Source organism: Pseudorca crassidens, chromosome 14, assembly GCF_039906515.1.
Source record: "Pseudorca crassidens isolate mPseCra1 chromosome 14, mPseCra1.hap1, whole genome shotgun sequence".
In the NCBI taxonomy this organism is placed as follows: domain Eukaryota; kingdom Metazoa; phylum Chordata; class Mammalia; order Artiodactyla; family Delphinidae; genus Pseudorca; species Pseudorca crassidens.
The window spans coordinates 41,827,852-41,846,061 of record NC_090309.1 but is presented as its reverse complement, the minus strand read 5'-3'; the positions used below and the strand labels follow the sequence as shown (position 1 = coordinate 41,846,061).

At 39.2% G+C, this 18,210-nt stretch overlaps 2 long non-coding RNA genes across 4 annotated transcripts in view; one reads left to right on the top strand and one right to left on the bottom strand.

Annotated features, from left to right (window-relative positions):
- The window catches only part of LOC137205656 (uncharacterized), a 734,230-nt gene that overhangs the window by 24,118 nt on the left and 691,902 nt on the right, over positions 1 to 18,210 (bottom strand). The gene's annotated exons all lie outside the window — the stretch shown is intronic.
- Positions 1 to 18,210, top strand: part of LOC137205657 (uncharacterized) — a 587,325-nt gene that overhangs the window by 551,829 nt on the left and 17,286 nt on the right. For all 3 annotated transcript variants that reach the window (XR_010934242.1, XR_010934241.1, XR_010934240.1), the window contains one exon: positions 17,891 to 18,057. This is a non-coding gene — a long non-coding RNA (uncharacterized lncRNA). The remainder of the gene's footprint in view (positions 1 to 17,890; positions 18,058 to 18,210) is intronic.

The following is an 18,210-nucleotide window of genomic DNA, read 5'->3' as shown; positions in this document are numbered from 1 at the left end:
TTGTATTCAGTGATAAGAAACCAAAAGGAATATATAAACAAGATAGAAACCTTTCATCTTGTTAAACTATTCTTAAACAGCTTTATTGAGGCACACTTGACATAAAATAAACTGCACATATTTCAAGTGTAAAATTTGATAAGTTTTGACATAATATATGCACCTATGAAACCACCACCATAGTCAAGGTAGTGAATATATCCCTCATCCCCCAAAGTTCCTTGTGTCACTTGGTAATCCTTCTTTCCTGCACTCAAGCAACCACAGATCTGCTTTCTGTCCCTTTAGGTTCATTTGCATTTTCTAGAATTTTATATAAATTGAAACCATATAGTATGCTCTCTTTTTGTCTAAAAAGAGCCAAAAAAGTATTCTTTTTTTTTTCTTTACTGAGTACTATTCCATTGTATAGCTATACCACATTGTACTTATCCATCTGTGTTGTTTCTAGTTTTTAGCTGTTACAAATACAGCTGTTGCTCTAAACATCACGTGCAACTCTTTGTATGGACATCCACTTTTATTTTTCTTGAGTAAATATCTAGGAGTAAAATGGTTTCTCCTCGGTACCATAGCCCACGAACTCTCGCAAGGCAGTAAGTTGAGGCAATCTTAGGACTTATCTCATTGATTTTCTATCTCTCAGATATCACTCACTTTAGATACTTAATGTCTAATGTCTTAAAAACTGCATATATATATATTTTAAAATAAAGAAGAATTTACATATATATACATAAATTTACATATATTTATACATATTTTGTGGAAAATACAAATATATGTAAAATACATACATTTTACAAATATATATATATAAATTCTTCTCTATTTTTAGTTGTTTCAGGTGGGACGGGAAATTATATGGTTCTTGTTACTCCACTTTGGTACTGTCTCCTTTAATTTCTTTCCAGGTTAAGGACTGAAGAGGTAGAAGAATGTTTGCCTGTCTTTGTGTCTCCTAGAAATTTGCTTTACAAACGCAGTTGGGTATTTGTGTCATGAAATAGAAAGCCTCTGCAATCTGTTATAACGTCTGGTTTTGACTCAGGGTCCTGCCACTTATTAGCTATGTGACTTTAGACAACTTACTTAGCTTCTCCAAGCCTCAGTTTTCTCATCTTTATAATGATAATATCAGTAATGTTCCAATAAAGGTGTAAAAATAATAATATCAATAATAACAATAACAGGAACAATGATAATAGTAAAAAATAATAACCATAACCATTTCATAAGGTTGGCATAAGGTTAGAAGAGAACTTATTATGAAAAATACCAAGCGCAATGTCTGGAACGTCATAGGCTCTCAATAAATATTATTGATTATCATTGATATAATTTTTGGAGCAGGTCTCAGAATGGTGAGAAATTGTGTCAAACCCTTGGATAAAAGGAACATGGCAAATAGCTATAATATCATTGTATGGAATACTTAGTAATAAAGGTGGTTCCTCACATACTCTGAATAAAGGCTCTGGGTTTCGGTCCCTTTTCCAAATCCCATCGCTAGAGAATTGACATTCTGCAACCTTTACACACAGAAGCTTCAAGAAATTCAGTCAAATCATGTTAGGGATCTGGGAAAAGAACTTAAAGTTTGGTTAACAGAAATGATCCTCTCAGAGAAACTTGTTCTGTCCACTAGGGCTGCAGGAGGGTAGATGTGATGTGGAACCTAACACAATTTGTAGAGTGAGTTTGTAGAGGAAAGCTCTCCATTTTGAACTGATTGAGAGTTTTCTGGTTGAGTGAACTGTGTGGCCAGGCCAGTAAGCTAAGACAGAAGCTAAGGCTTCTTAGGTTCAATTTTCTGGTGAATTTCAGCCTTTACATAGGACAGTATTGAATAGCTAGTTAAACTGTGTGTGTGTGTGTGTGTGTGTGTGTGTGTGTGTGTGTGTGTGTGTGTTGTCAATGGAGAAACTAAGGGGCGTCTCAAAATTTTTCCATTGTTTTAAGGCAATTTGAATCTTTGTGTATGAGCTGGTAGGTATGGATAATGTGGACTGCTGCATGAGAGTTTGAAAGATTTTGAGCTGCTTGAAATTTAAAAAGATTAACATTAAAACTCATAACAACTTTTCAAGGACTCTTATTGAAGACTATGCCTAATGCAGGGCTGCCATGTGCTGTGACATGACTGGGGCCACCTGAGACTGTGCCAGGCTAGTGAAGCACCAACGAGAAGCTTTGGTGCCAAAACAGTACATACGGGTTGTAGGAAGGTATTCTTTTTACTTCTTTGTGCAATACTGTTTTCAGACCCAGGCAAAAGCTGCCCCTGCCTTGTGTCCCGTGCTTTACTGAGCCCACTTTGTTCCTCCTCCTTAAGGGGTCAAGTATCCAAAGTACCAAAGGACTTTCCCAACCAGATCCTGAACACCTGCCCCCTTCTAGGCCAAGCTCTGAATATACCAGACCCCTAAATTCCTGCCCAAATGGCCCCAAGTCCACTTCTACGTCCTGTGCAGGCCTTTTCCCTTAGTCCATTCTCTTAGAAGTTGACCTTACCTGTGGCCTTTGCACCCCTGAGAGCTGGGTATGCCCTGAGCATGGAAATGTAGGAAGACGTGTCCACACACACAGGAACACCCTCCCCGTGCAGGGATGGGAAGAGAAGGAGGCGGGTCAGGGGCTGGTATAAGTTTTCCCTCTTCTGTCAATTCCAGCACAGAACTCCAAGAAGCCCGAAGATTCTAAACTGACAGCTGGACTTCTTCATTGTTATTACAGTATATTAATCAAGATAGGAGGATAGAACCTATTTTTGTCAACAGTTTACTAGATTGCTTTGTAATGTTAAAATATTTTCATATATAGTATATGGGCCTTGTGGTCTTCCTCCGGACACTTCAACTGTTAGGGGTAATCCTTGCTTTGTGACTTTCTTCCAAAAAGGTGTGTCCTTCTCGCTCTTGCTTATCTCCTTCATTCTCCTTCATGTGCAAAGTAAAGGTAAAACAGAGGTCAGAGGGACAAAACACTGATGAATCAGCCAGATCCTTTTGTCCTAAGGTGTCTACTTTATGATCTGCTGTGTAATTACCACTTCTGCCGCCTATAGAGACAATGTAATGAAATGCTTTCCTCTTTGGCATCTTCAGAGGAGAGAGTCAGCAGTATGGTCATTAAGTCCTAGAATCCCTGGATCCCTAGTCAGTCTCAGTCTCTCCTTTATCCTCTCCGCAGACTGCTTGAAATTCTCCAGCTGGTGCGTGGGTACCAGTTTTTGATTTGCCCTCAGAGAGGTCACGTGATCTGAGCAATTTCTATCACTATTTTCCCTCATCTTCCTCTGTCAACTGCCCAGTGCTCTTGTGACCCACCACCTACATCTGGTGAGACAGGAAGGTTTCCTCTCTACAAATGTTGACTTCCTTCTTGTCTGCCTTGTGTGCACTTAACACCTTCTTCAAGTTGCAATGCAAGATTTCCCTCTTCTTACAGAACACCTCCCTGATGTAGTCAGAAAAAGTTAAGTTTGGAGTCACACAGAACCGGATTTCGGTTCAATGCTTTGTTCATGACTGTGTCACCTCTCATAGGTCACTCAACCTTTCAGAGCCTCAGTCTGCCAGTAAACAGGTATGACAGCTTTCTGCATGTCTGTTGGGGTGATTCAGAGATTTAATTTCTGTAAAGCACCTGGTGTGTTTCTAGGTCATTCCTTATGTTGACTCTTCCGGTCAATGTAAGAACTTCTTCCTATATGCGTTTAGAATTTTTATAACGAACCTCAGATAACCCGGAACAACATAAAGACATCAGGCCATAAGAAAATCTGATACATTTGAGGAAGGGTTACTAGTTTTTAGTGCCCGGATTTTTGAGCATATATGCTGCAGAGGTAGATTGAAACCAAATTGGGACAGACATGTTAGATTAAATGAAGAAATTTGACCTACTGTGATTTCTTAGAATTCCTGGAGTGGTTAGGTAATCTTTCTATCTTCTTTAGATAAAATGTAATTAAACATCTTAAAACACCTCAGCTTAATGTATACACGGTGATAACATGTTACCAGGGGAAGCGTTGGGACTTCGTTGCCTACAACCATGCACCTGCTTAGTTACCAAAGCATGCTTGCCATCACATCAGAGATAGGCTCTGAATAAATTAGCTATGTTAAACGTGGCCTTATGCTTTGGATCCAGCGAGACTCTCATATTCTTCTTTTCTTCCTACCTTTATGTTACAGTTTATTATGATTATGTTTTAAATTATACAGCAGGTTCTTATTAGTTATCTATTTTGTACATATTAGTGTATATATGTCAATCTATTATACTCTTAATCCTCATTTTCTCCCAAACTAGACAAACTGTTTCATATAGATTTTCTTCGGTGCCTGTGTTTCAAAATGAAAATTCCTACCAATTTGAGATACCAATGCTTTCGCCACATACCAAGTTGGAGTTTCTCCAGTGTGCGTGTGCTCCTTATGAAATGGAAGAAGGCGAACTGCCAATCAAAAGACTAGTTGCAGGTTGCAGGCAGAGACCAGATTGGTGACAATTGCTGGCATAGTGCCCGGCACAGTGCCCTGTACACAGACATGCTCTAAAAATGCTGTTGGGTCCGGTCAAGCCTTCTGTATTCCAGCTAAGAGCCCTCCTTTGAAGACATGACATTTGTTCACCCTAGAACTGGGGGGAAGGCAGCAGTATGGACAGTCTCCAATTAGTCAGAAGATTTTAATCTACTTTGCAGAACTAATCGAATGGTTGTGCTTCCCCAGCGTTCACGTGAATTGCACCCTAGCTGGAGGTTAACAGACTAAACAATAGCAGCAGCAATTAAGTGGATGTAAATGAATGTGATAGGCTAATTCTCACAAGGAGAACATCAGTGTGTCAGTGTCAATGCACTGGTGCCTGCAATGAAAGAGGAATTGACTGGGATGAAGGTAATATGTAGCAAGTTTGCTAGGTTGTATAGACTTCAACTGCACTAGTTGGGAAATTCTCTGGATGTAGGCAGGAGGAATAAACATAAGTAATGACAACAGTCCTCTTCTATATATGCTCTTGTGGGAGGGTAAGAAAGAAAATGCCATACATTCACATAAATGCATTTAAAGTATTATACCTCATGGTGTACCTTGACTATGAGATGAATTGCTGGATATGGAATTGAGTAAAGCATAAATCTACTTACGATAAGGAGAAGGACAGTTTCATGACCTGGGAGGCTGAGACTTCAAAACAGGACAGACTTCTCTGGCCTTTTTCATATTTAGAAATGGGGACTGATGGACTGTAAAAGTTTATTGCTGCAGGGTTCCAGCAGAGTCTAGAAAGACAGAAGTTGTGGAGCAATAGGGAAATTTGAGGTTTTGCTTAGGTTCTGTTGTTCAGCACTTTGATGCTTTTAGGAAATTTCCACAACTGTAGAATAGAGCTTGGGGCTTGGAGGGAATATGAAATCTGTAAAGGTCAATTCTTTTTGATTAAAGCGTCTGCAAACATTATATGAGCTGTCTGAAAGAAAAATGTATGAATGCAATGAGTATAGACTGACGCCCGTTCTCCTGCTCCTGGGTCATCCCAAAGCACTTCTAGAATCCACTGAGTGAGGCAGAGTTCTGTCCACTCTTCTGGCAGGGGATGAGCCACCATCTACCTTTCCCCATAAATCTGCAGAGGACATCCCTACGTGTACTAGCTCCTTGGTCCTTGATGGACATATCATAGATGGTCCCTCTTACTGTCATAATGCATAGCCTATCAAAAATTAAAGGATGGAAGAGAAGAGTCGATCAGATGTGTAAATGAAGGAAGTCAATCACAATACAACACATGAGATAAAAAGTCTTCTGTTGAAGACTCATTTCTCAAAAAACGACTGAGTCATTACAATAAACCAAGGGAAATGGATCAAAATTATTAGACTGGTAGAATGAGAGAATGATTGAGAGAATGGAAAACAAAACAAAACATCTGTCACCTGGAAAAAGAAAAGTGGAGAGATATATAGAGAGAGATAGATATAGATAGATACAGATATAGATAGATAGATAGATATGGTCTTTTTAAGAGTATGTTCAGAAGATTTTTCGAAAGCATGGTCTGAGAAATCAAAGTTTTGAGAGTTGGTGAAGCCCAATGAAGACCCAAATTATTTATCATTATACAAATATGTTGTATAAACAATGAGATTGAGATAAAGCTGTACATGAATGAAGTGACTTACAGTTTTGGTTCTTAACTTTTCTGTTACTTTTAAAAATTGTTGAATAGAAAACTATAAGTCCTCATTTCTGCCAGGATCAAACCTATGACTTTGTCTACTTATAGAAATAAATTTTATTGGGAAAAGTTTGAACTTGAACAATTGAATGGTAAGGAGTTAATACAAATTCAAGTTCAGGTAAATTAGTGTAGCATAGCTGATTTAGATCAGTCTCCCAATCCCATCTTTTTGTAGGCAAAGCCTCAAAGAAAGGTGAAAGCAATTTAATGAAAACTTACTTAGCAAATTAGGTAAGTATATTATAAATATTACAAATTAGCAATTTCTTTCCAGTAAAGAAGAGATGAAACAATGAGTAACATAAGTTAGACTATCATGCCTCAGTGATTTAAGTAGTCAGTCATTTTAGAGACACGAGATCTTTGAGGTTGTAATGCATCTGAACTGTATGTTTACTAGGACCATTCTTACAAGCAGAAAATGTGAAAACAACGAAGCATCGGTAATAAGATCCTGTAAAACAAACAGCATGCGTTTAAAAGGAAGGAAAAAATAGAGGCATAAATTTGACTCCATTGAGACAGATGACTGATTTCATCTCCAGGTGGAAGGCAATGACTTAGACATACCTGGTGTTGTGCAACAGATGTGGAATTTGAGGAAATATTGATCTATTTTGCTATTATTTACGCAGGCATATTGTCACAGGAAGAATACATTCTCTCTCTGTATAAATTAGGTAAAAATGTATTTGTATTATGGGGAAGGTGAGTTAGGAGGTGAGTTAGAACTAGAAAACTTTGTGCCTTTCTTTTTTTTTTTAAGTCAAAGAAATAGCAGCCTAAATGATCAACTTGTAACTATGTTCCTGATGAAATTATGGAAAAACAAAGAGTGTGATAGAAGGTATTTAAATAAATTGTGTTCTCTGAGTCCTGATAAGCAATAAAAAATATAATATTAAATGTACAGCATGATAACTATAATTAAAATAAGGTATTGAACACTGTGAATACGCTACGAGAGTGGATTTCAGGTGCCCTCATCACACACACAAAAACTGGTAACTATATGAGGAGAAAATATGTTTATTAGCTTGACTGTAGTCATCAGTTCACTGTGTATATGCATATCAAATCATGATGTTGTATACCTTAAATCTACACAATTTTACTAAACAAAATCAAATAATAAAAAAGGAACATAGTATTCTCTTAATTTCTGAATTTTAGTAACATCTCCTGGGAGTCAGTAGGGACTGGAAAAGCAGTTAAAGATAGTTATCCTAATTTTATTGGAGAAGAAGGTGGTTCTCTTACCTGAACTTACACAGTCATCATGGATGGAAATCCACAGATGGAAATCAGGTTTCATAGCATCTAATTTGATTCTTACAAAATGTGTGGACACGTATCTTTTGGCAAAAATGAAGTAAAATGTCTGCCTTGCATGGTCAGTCAAACTTGCATGATCTGTTTCCATTGTGCCTGGAACTACTCCACATCCTTGATGTACATCATCCTATTTCATAGTCATAATAAGTCAGTACATTAAATATTATTATTCCCTCTTTATAAATGAGCAAACTGTTCCTCAGAGAGGGTAAGAAACTTGCTAATGCTCTCCCAGCCTCTGAGCAGCTGGGGCCAGGAGTCTAACAGGTGAACTGCCCACTAAAAGGGCGTTATAAAGTCTATAATGGTAATACGCATACATTTTGGGACAGAAATCATTGCATCGAGTAATAGTGTTATCAGAAAATTTCTGCTAATTTTAAGATCCATCAGTTCATAAATGGCTTCTTCACAAGGCTCTGGTCATTTGAAGTATTTTAGGTATTAAAGAGGACAATTTGGTCATGGCTGAAAATGGACCAGACACCTGAATATTTCCCTTTTTGGGGGCCAAATTCCAATTCCTATGTTAATACAAAGAAAAGGAAGGAAGGAAGAGAGAGAGGGAGGGAGGGAGGGAGGAAAGAAGAAAGCAAGAAAGAAGGAGAGAGAGAAAAGAAAACGAAAAAGAAAAGAAAAGACAGGGACTTAGGGTAAAATCTGTGGCCATTGTAAATGTTTGAAAACTTTCTAGATGTGGAAGGGCATTGGTGCATTTTCCTAACAATAGTATAAGATATATACAATCTATGTATATTCAAGGGAGATGAACCAGAATTGACAGCAATATGTGGCCATTAATGACAAACACTAGTCTATGCAGTCTTTGATTTGTATCAAAGATAAAGTATTTAAACAAAGTATTAAAGATAAAATGACTAAAATGGATAATTGGCCATTTTGAAGTCCATTCATTCCAGTGGGCCTGTGCCATGTACCTACATAAAATGTTTTTTTAAGGAGCAAAATAGGCTTGCAGGATTTGTTGTGAATTCAAATTATTTAACCCCAAGTTCCATGCACGTCTTTCTAATGGGTGAATGGTAGCATGCTCTCTTTTTTTTTTTCAAAGATTGTCTTTGATGTATACCATTTTAAAAGTCTTTTTCTAAAATATATTTATTCGGTTGCGCCGGGTCTTAGTTGCTGCAGGCGGGTGGGCTCCTTAGTTGTGGCGTGTGAACTCTTGGTTGCAGCATGCATGTGGGATCTAGTTCCCTGACCAGGGATTAAACCCACACCCCCTGCATTGGAAGGCGAAGTCTTAACCACTGGACCGGACTGCCAGGGGAATCCCCATAAAAGTTAAGGCTTTTTTTTTTAGATTTTGGCTGCACTCCGTGGCATGTGGGATCTTAGTTCCCCAACCAGGGATCGAAGCATCCTCTCTTTATTTAGAGTTAAAATGATAACAGAGCTATGCCATGCAGAGTATGAATTCCCATGCCTGGACCAGGTGTGCTGGCCAGTGGAGAGGTAGTCAGTCTGTATGCAGCGAGTATACACCATTCCTAGTCTATTGGAGTCCGGCAGGTGACACCTTAGCCTCTTCTAGAACATATAACATTCTTTCTCAGATTCTCAGGATTCTGTGTCAGCTGCCGTGTACCAGTCACTAACTTCTCTGTGTGCGATGTGAGGTTAATGAGAAATGACAAGTTGCTTTTTTGCCTCAGTGTATAGAAGCCACGAGGCACACTTTCCCAATTGCCATTACCGTGACACTCACTTATGACGCATGGATCATATTTCAACATACGAGAAGGCATGCACAGGTTTAATATGTATATCCCAGGTACATGGCAATGTATGCATACCCATTCAGGGTGAAATCTACAGAACTGGGTTTCTACAACATTCTGTCTAGGTCCATAAACTCTATTGAAGTGAACTCAGTGGAAGACGGAAGCTTTCTAAAGGAGCAACAAAATACTTCCAAGGAATATGAGTGACTTCTCAGTAGTCTTGTATGGAATGAAAAATGCAGTCACAGTGTTTAATAACTTACTAGAATAAGAGACAGTGAATACAATCATCTGCTCTTCTGAGCTGACCCCCCTACCCCCATGATCTTTATTAGCTTTGTCCTGACAATCTGACCTTCTTGAGCTCTACCCAGTCCTGATGGCCACATAAAACCCACAGACAGATAGGGAACCAGTGCAGCTTTTGCAGATTGAGGATCGTGTTCAAGCTTATGAATCAGTTTTTTCTATGTGTGGACATGACAACTATGGAAAAACTGTAATTTAGGACATATTTTCTTTATCCTTTTATGTCGAATTTCACTTTAATGTGATGCAAATGACAGTAAGAAATACATTCAGTGAATGTTAAAGCCTTCCCATTAAAAATTCTGTATGCATTTTACATTCTAATTCATGTACAGTCAAAAACCCTGATAAAATCACAGTGCTGATTTGACTGCTGCACTTATCGTATTAATGAGGATACTTTATGCCTTTTGAAAATTGGGATATGGTCCATTATGTGATTGTAAATGATGTGATTGTATCACATAAATTTGTTATTCAATCCCACCCCTCCCTCCAGTCAGCTTTGTATATAAGAAGATTCATTGGTGAGCCAGAACTGAGGCTGGAAAACTGAACTGCAAATTAGACTTTTCTTTTGTCTTTATTTCCATTTATAGAAAAGAATATGATAAACACGCAAATGTATGTGTATATAAGTATATATATATGTATGTATTTTTTTCTTATTTTTAAAAAAATTTTCCTAAAAAACAGAGGAAAGAACATACCAAGGAAGTCGAGATGAGAAAAGGAAGCGGCCGGGCCTGAGGCTCCATGAGGTACGTAGTGCTTTCCCCTCACAGGCACGGCAGTTCCCTCTACTTCTTGGCCAATTCTGGATTGACTGTTGTGGGGAAATCTTCCCTTCTCTTTCCTTGACTTTCAACCAGTGAAAGGTTTGAGAACTGTTCTTGGCCAAGGTTTCCTGATTTTGAGTTGCATTTGCATTCCTATAAATACACGCTTCTCTTTCTATTGATTTATTTTTCTGTCTTGCTGGCCTAATTAGTCATCATTACCTCCAGGAGCACCCAGTGCGGGTGATCTGTGAACACAACTGCAGGAGTCCTTTGGCTTCCTTCTGTCCCTGGAGCTTCTGTTTCTGAATCTGAGGCATAGATGTCTACCTTGGTAAAGGTCAAAGAACTATTTTTTTCTTCTCCTGCCCATCACTAAAGACACTGACACCTAGCCTAACATCAACACTCCAAAGTCCCTGCAGAAGAAATTAGAGCCCTGACCACAGAAGTGGCTTCAGAACTCTCAGATTAAAACAGAGAAGGGGACCCCCCAGTCTGTGGTGGAGTAGCTCTCATAGCCTCAAATTGTCCCTTTAATGATGGTCTCTCACCTTATCTTGTGATTATCCTAGAGAAGCCCACAGATTGAGGTGCTTTCTGCTTGCCCAAGCCATGACCATTGTCAGTTGTTGCCTGTACTTCCATGTTTCTTAAACATCACCTTTGCTTTGGGATTCCTGAGGGCTTGTAGGCTGGCTCTTTCTTTTTCTTTATCCCTTCCCAAAATTATCAGCTGTTGCCTGGAACTGGAGGAAGTGGTGATGCCCTTCACAATAGTGTGGAGTCTTTAGAGTTCGGACATGCAGATGCCCAGGTTCTTGACACCCACATGGCAATCTTCCATTTCTGACTCTTGTTCTTACTCATCCTGGAACCTGACCTTTAGGCTTTATCAAGCTCTGTGTTTTCCGAGATCTCAGCTATTGTGGATGAAATTGTTTTGTTTTGTTTTTAAGGTCTGTCTCTGTCCTGCTGTAACATCAAAACTACCATGTGTTCCTTCCCCTTAACCCCATTCGAAAGGAGAGGTACCATAGAGAATGGCTGGCATAGGAGAATACAAATATCATTATAAACTTTATTTTTTAAATGTCTTATGGGAAAAGATAAGTTGCTTGACGAAGATATACCAAAAGATCACAGGGGGGCTTTCACGATGGGAGGTAGGTTTTTTACCTACTTTTGGATTCAAGGCCAATAAGAACTTTATACAGTCTTCTGGACAAAGCTTGCTACATCCTAATCTCTGCAAATCCACTCTGTTCTGCTCACCGCTCTCCTTATTAATCAGTTCTGCCGAGCTGTACCCTTCTCAGTACTGTTACACACACTGCATTTTTATGCTTCTGTTACTGAGTGGCCTTTTCTATATTTTTGCTTTGTCTTGCATTCAGTTACTCACAGCGTGGTCTATAGAATAGGATACCATCCCTGCCTACATTTAGGCAACAGCATATTGTCATCTTGCTTCATATATTTCACTTCTGTCTCTTTGAGGAGGAAGCTCATTTGAGAAATCTTCACTCTGCCTTTGGGGAGGAATCATTTACCTGCTTCTACCTGGGCTGAAATTTGCTCACTCCCTTTGTTAATAAAAATTTTTAAAAAAACTTATTTACATCTCCTCAGATACTATTAGTTAGCTCAATTGCCTAATTGTTGTAGCTTTAAGAAAGACCAAGTCATTTTCTTGCTTTCAATCACTGTCAGTCTATTTTATGGGTTCCGCAATACCACATTCACAAGTCTGCCTACTTTCTTTGGGAAGATTTTTCTATTTCACTCTGATGCGCAACATTGTGTACGTGGTCCAGCTCCCCTTCAGGCATAGGAAATATGGCTAAACAACTCCGCCCCACCCCCCGTCCCATAAAAGAGCAGAGAGGAAGATATTAGGCCTGGCAATATGGCTTATCACCTTGGACTCTATGCCTGAGGCTCAGGGCAGCTTAGCATACTTGGTTCTCTATGAATTCACCCCGATTTTTCTTCTCTCGTCTTTTCTACTGTCTTAAGAGTTCCTTAGAATAAATTTTCCTACCTAAGATGGATCTCCCCTTTTCTCTCTTGGCAATGCTGAGTAAATCAGGGTGTAGAATATTTGCACATGCAAACCACTCTGAGCGGTATTGCTGGCGGAAGCCACGCTGTTCGTATGCTATTCTGTACCCAACTGTGGATAATAACGGAATTGATTTTACCCAAGGAAAGACAAAGGAAACTCTGGGCTGCTTTCTGCATTATTTTGTTCTCAGGTTATTCTGTTCTGAATGGTAAGATCTCTCACTAGAGTAGTGGGTCACATTTAGCTTCCTTTTTGGCAAATCCCTTGTGGGGCAACTTCCAGCACTGGTCTGTGAGGTATTACTATTCTCTGTGTGTGTGTGTGTGTGTGTGTGTGTGTGTGTGTGTGTGTGTGCGTGCGCGCGCACGTGCTCTCAGGCTATAACATGAGTAAGCTTGTGTTTGCAAGTCTCCATAAATAATTTTTAAAGTTATTCTATTAGGAAAATAAATTTTAAGCTGGAACTAAAACTTGGCTTTCAGATGCTCTGAAAGTTGGGTTTAAAGAAGACTGTTCTATAATAAATTGTAATATGACCACAAGTAAGTCAACCTCCATAAAGTATAAGGGCAATACTGATAACAGCCAGTGTAAATTGAGTGCTTAGTACTACTCATGTATTTCCAGGTGTTTCATGCTTATTAATTCACTAGATCCTTAAGAATAACCGCTTTAGGTATGTATTATTATTATCCCTATTTTACAGCTGTGGAAACTGAGGCATAGAGAGAGGTTATTTTCCTTGTTCAAGCCATAGGTGGTAAGTGGCAGATCCAAGATTCAAACCAGGTGGCACTGGCTTCTAAGTCTTGACTCAGATACTGTACTTTCCACCTCATGGAGAGAAAAATCTACAGTCTCTTCTATAGTGAGCATCTAGTCAGCAAGATGCTTTACAAATAACTTAAGAAAATTCTGATGAAATAATTTATAATTGTAATGATTTCTTTGTGATTCTTTCAACTATATTATCTTTTAATGTTAAAATAAAAAACAGTTATCTTGCATAATGTAGAGAATTCAAGGAAGTTAACATTAATGGTGGTTGCCTTTAAAAAACTCTAAATCTTGCTTATTTGTTATATGATTTCTTGCACGATTACTTTCAATTTATATCTCTGTCTCATTCCTTGCTTTCTGATGATGCTCACTGGTGCTTTTATGAAGGTGAGAAGGTACATACCCATTGAGTGTGTCTCTGGAAAGTGCAGAGAGATTCAACAGGAAGTCTCAGTTTTTGCCTGTGCATAAAATGTGTACCACCAGATGTGTCCCAGGGCTGATCTTCACAATCAGGTGTTTTCAAAGAAAGATAGTGAAAGCTTAAGGGTCCACCCTCACACCAACTTTCTGGGCGTTGTTAACACAAGGTCAGGTTCTTTAGCTCAGTGCCCCAGAGTTGCTATGAATGTGCTAGAGAATCCTGCATACACACAAAGACAAAGAATGCATTGGATGTCCTGGAATTTTCAAAGTTCAAGGAATATTTGATTTTATATATTATCTATTACTTGCTGAAGATAGCTTGCCTCTAGGTCATACAGAATTAAGAGTAGGGAATAGAATGCTCTGTTGATCTTGCACAAGTATTACCCATTGTATTGTATGAATAAGCATCAAACTGGTGGTCAGGAATTACAAATTTGTGCAAGTTAGCATAAATATCATAAAGCTTTCGGGGGCCCCCAAAGAATTCTTTATATCTGGCTCTGGTTCCAACCAAGTCTTCGCTATTGAATCAATACATCGGATCAAGAATGATTGGAGCACCAGAGTCAAACCGTCCTATCAAAATAATTATCTTTAATTAATATAATTATTGATCATGTAGTAGAAGTCACTGTCTAAATGATATAAGGCTTTTAGGATTTCATGGGAATGCTTTACAACTTAATTATGTTTCCCTGGGAGATTATAACATAATTCAATTTATTTCTCCCACGTGTTTCATCAATCATTATGTGAATAGAAGGAATATCAGAATCTCATTTCTATGTCAATTCCTGCAGAATTTACACAAGTCCTTTCAGTAGTACAGAGCTGATTAGAAGAAGACAGGGTCCCTCCCACATGGGAACGATCCCCTACATCCCTGTAGTGTTGGTGCCACATTCTGTTGTGTTTTTAGTATGTGGTGGGGACACAGCTGCAAAAAGCCTGTGATTGCTGTGTTCCAGCTTTCATAGCAAACCAAACTGAGGCCGATGTAAAGTTGCCTTCTTAGATGTGTCAGAGCTGTGTCTTTATCTGAGCCCTGATTTCCTTATCCAAGGAGGCAAAAGTTGGCGAGGCTTCCTTCCACTTGCAAAGCTCAATGCTCTAGTCTTGCTTGCCGTTTAGCTTTCCCAGTGTCTTCAGTGGCACCTCTCAAAGTTTAAGGTACTTAGGAATCACCAGGGATCTTGTGAACATGCACATTCTGATTCAGTAGGTCTTGGTGAGACCTGGGCTCCTTCCTTTCTAACGAACTCCCAGGTGATGCTGGAGCTTCTGGTCTGTGAACCACCCTTCCAGTATCAAAGATCTAAACGACGCACAGAGGCAAGGAGGGAAAAGCTAGCTCTTCGTCCTCCTTTGGTAGCACATCCATTTGCTTCCCTCCCAGGGCTGCGATTCTCAGCTGTCTTCAGGAGAGCACTGCAACATGCCTCCTCTTTCTAGTTCCACCAAAGCAGAAATGGGGTTTCAAGAAGAGTGAGTGCGTCCATACAGAGCACAAAAATCCCTTCTCTAAGGAGGAAACCACAGAGCTTATCAGGAAAGATGTGTGCCTCTAATGTCAGCCATCCCCAGCCGGCTGAACTATGAAATAAATGAGGTGGAGTTTAATTTTAGGCTCTACAAATTTGTAATGTGTTCATCATTCCTGTTGCCATTTTGCATGGCAGGCTGAAGTTGACAGACATGTTTTGTGAGGAGAGGTGCATTTGAGTTCTGGTATAATGAAGCCCTGGCATCCTCTCCTGTCCCTCCTCTAATCTCCACTCACAGCTATGAGAGAGAGACGCCGCTCACAGTAGAGGTTTTCACAGTTGACAATGTGTATCCCTTTTGGCTTCCTGGGGGCAGGCTCTTGGGGGGATTTTTCCAAGCGTGTTTCCCAGCAGAGGGCGCACCGCCCCAGGGCCTTGGTCCCAGAGCAGTTTCCTCCTCTGGGGTGTCATGACTAGGCTGGTGAGGCCTGCGGGAGGATCAGAAATGGGCCCTCTGGAAGAGGGGAGATGAAGAACATTTTAAGGGAGAAAATCAAATCAAATCATTTTAGATCTGAATCAGTGACTTTTGAAATCAGAGGTCTACCTGGCTACCGTTAATAGGCAGCTTGTCATAATTCTCAGCTATTGCAACACAAACTTTTCTTTCTTAAAGCTTCCCTGAACCTTGCATTGTCCAGCATTTGTATTCTTCACTTTAATGAGTGCTAAATAAGAATTATATAAAAATCTTTAATAATTCTCACTGGACAGTTAATTAAGCAGTGAGAAGTCCTTAGAACTGTTACTCTTTCTGCCTTTTACAGACAAGTGCTTCCACAGATTCCAAGGGAAGAGGTCACATTTATACATATATATATATATATATATATATATATATATATATAATGATGTGTGGGTTAGTAAGTTTTCTCAGTAACAAATGACCTCCCTAATGAGCTGAAATAGTAAAATAAAAATCTACCTTTTTGTGGCCCACTTTCCCTGAACTCTACTCTTCACTTTCCTCAAACTTCTTTGCACAGGAAATGAATTCCCTGTACCTCTGGGGGGGCGGGGGGGGGGAGGTTTGAATGTGTTGATCTCAAGTTTTCCAAGTTTTCTGTTCCTCTGTAAATCATACGGGCATGACCCACCCCAGTCATTCATTACAAAATTCTTTCTTTCTTTCTCTCTTTTTTTAAAACAGCTTCTGTTTTTCCTCATTTTTGATGGATCCTACCACAAACTTCAGCTAGAGTGAGTGCAGACGACCATAACATTACTCTCACATAGAGGGTATTTTATTAAGTCCAGCAGTTAAAAATGTACAAAGTTCCTTGTAATAATCCGTTCATTCTGTTCTCGCCTGATTCTTGGAGTAAGCCTGCACAATTATTCAAATCCCAGCTTTTAGCTGCAGCATACACCTCGCCATGGGGCTATGCCTCTGTAATCTTGCTTTGGTCTTGCATGTCAAATGGAATTAACTCCCATAAGAAATGTGTGCGAAGACAACCCAAAGTGTCTAATCCTGCTGCTGTCTTAAATTTCTGAAACTCTGAGCTGTCATCTTTTTCTATTGCTTTGTTGAAGTTCTCACTTATGCTTCAGTCCATCCAAAGTTGAAGTTTAGGAACATTTGCATTTTTATATATTTTTTCATTTATTCTCTCTCTTGGCCTTTTCACATGTTCTCTTTGTAGCAGAAGGGTTTCTTTCTTCCTTCAAATTCCAAGACTATTTTATACACAGTGGAATTTCAATGGGAGGTGAATTCACTTTTTTTTTTTTTTCCTGAGCGTGTACACAAGTTGAAACACAGATAACTCTAGCATGTGAAGAGTCACAAGCCAAATACAAAGAGATATAGGCAAAAGGGGTGTGTGTATGTGTGTGTCTGAGTATCGTGTGAGAGAGGAGAGAAAAAAATAATGATATCATTATGATTACTATACCTTAACCACTCAACCTAGCTAATCACAAAAACTAATTCTGTCTCGATTGAATCTCAAACTGCATCATCTCCCTCATGAATAAAATGCCTGGTGAAATGAGCGTGGTTAGGCTACTTGCATGTGGTATTCAGGCTCGTTCTTCCTTCTCTAGGGGGCATACTGTTTAAAACTACGATCCTCTTCCTCACCATATTCCTCTATTTACCATGTCCTGCAATTCCTCACCTTGAGAAATCTGGAAAAATACTCAGTATCTGGAACACAAAGCAGGCACTTAAGTATTTGTTGAATTCCTTTGAATGAATAACAACAGTTTATTCTATTCTCTCTGAATGACGTACCCTGTTGCCTCGATTTACAAATTAAATCATTTGATCTGGATATGAGAGCTGCCCGGGCTTTTCAGAAACTTCCCTCACAGCCTGTGTGTTCAGTCTGATAATTACACGTGGTACCTATTTTTAAATCACCCGTTATTCAGCACTGTGGGTTTTTCGAGGTGTCTTGACTAAGTGAGGTGTGGAAGCTTTAGACTGTAACTTGGTATGGTGGCTATTTAATAAGTGGTAAACCGCAGCGTTCTCCATTTGAAAGTTAATTAAGGCCACTAGCTGACCGGGCTTGTGCAGAAAACATGTTCATGGTTTAGCCATGGAAACAGTCACAACAACACTCAGCTAAAAATAATGGCCTTAAGAGACATTTTTACTGATCATTCCTGTATTCTTATGTTTTGTTTTTTCATAAGGGGATCGTCACATTTTGGAGAAAATACTCATAGCACCAGCTCCTTTTGAGACTTGAAAGTTTTACTTATGCGAGGCCAGTAGAAATTAAGAGGAAGAATGACATCAGGGGACAGCCACGGGACCAAACTGTGTTTGTAACGCTCTGTGCAAGAATGTCTTTTATAAGGTAATCATCTGTTGTGCTCTCTTGATCTCTTTGCCTAGTTAATAATGGCTTTTAATATGAATGCAACTACTTTGGGCACAGGATAACTCTCTAGCACCAAATAGCTTATTTTATCCAAATTGGGTTTGAGTTTGTGGAAGAGCCGTCCCTACT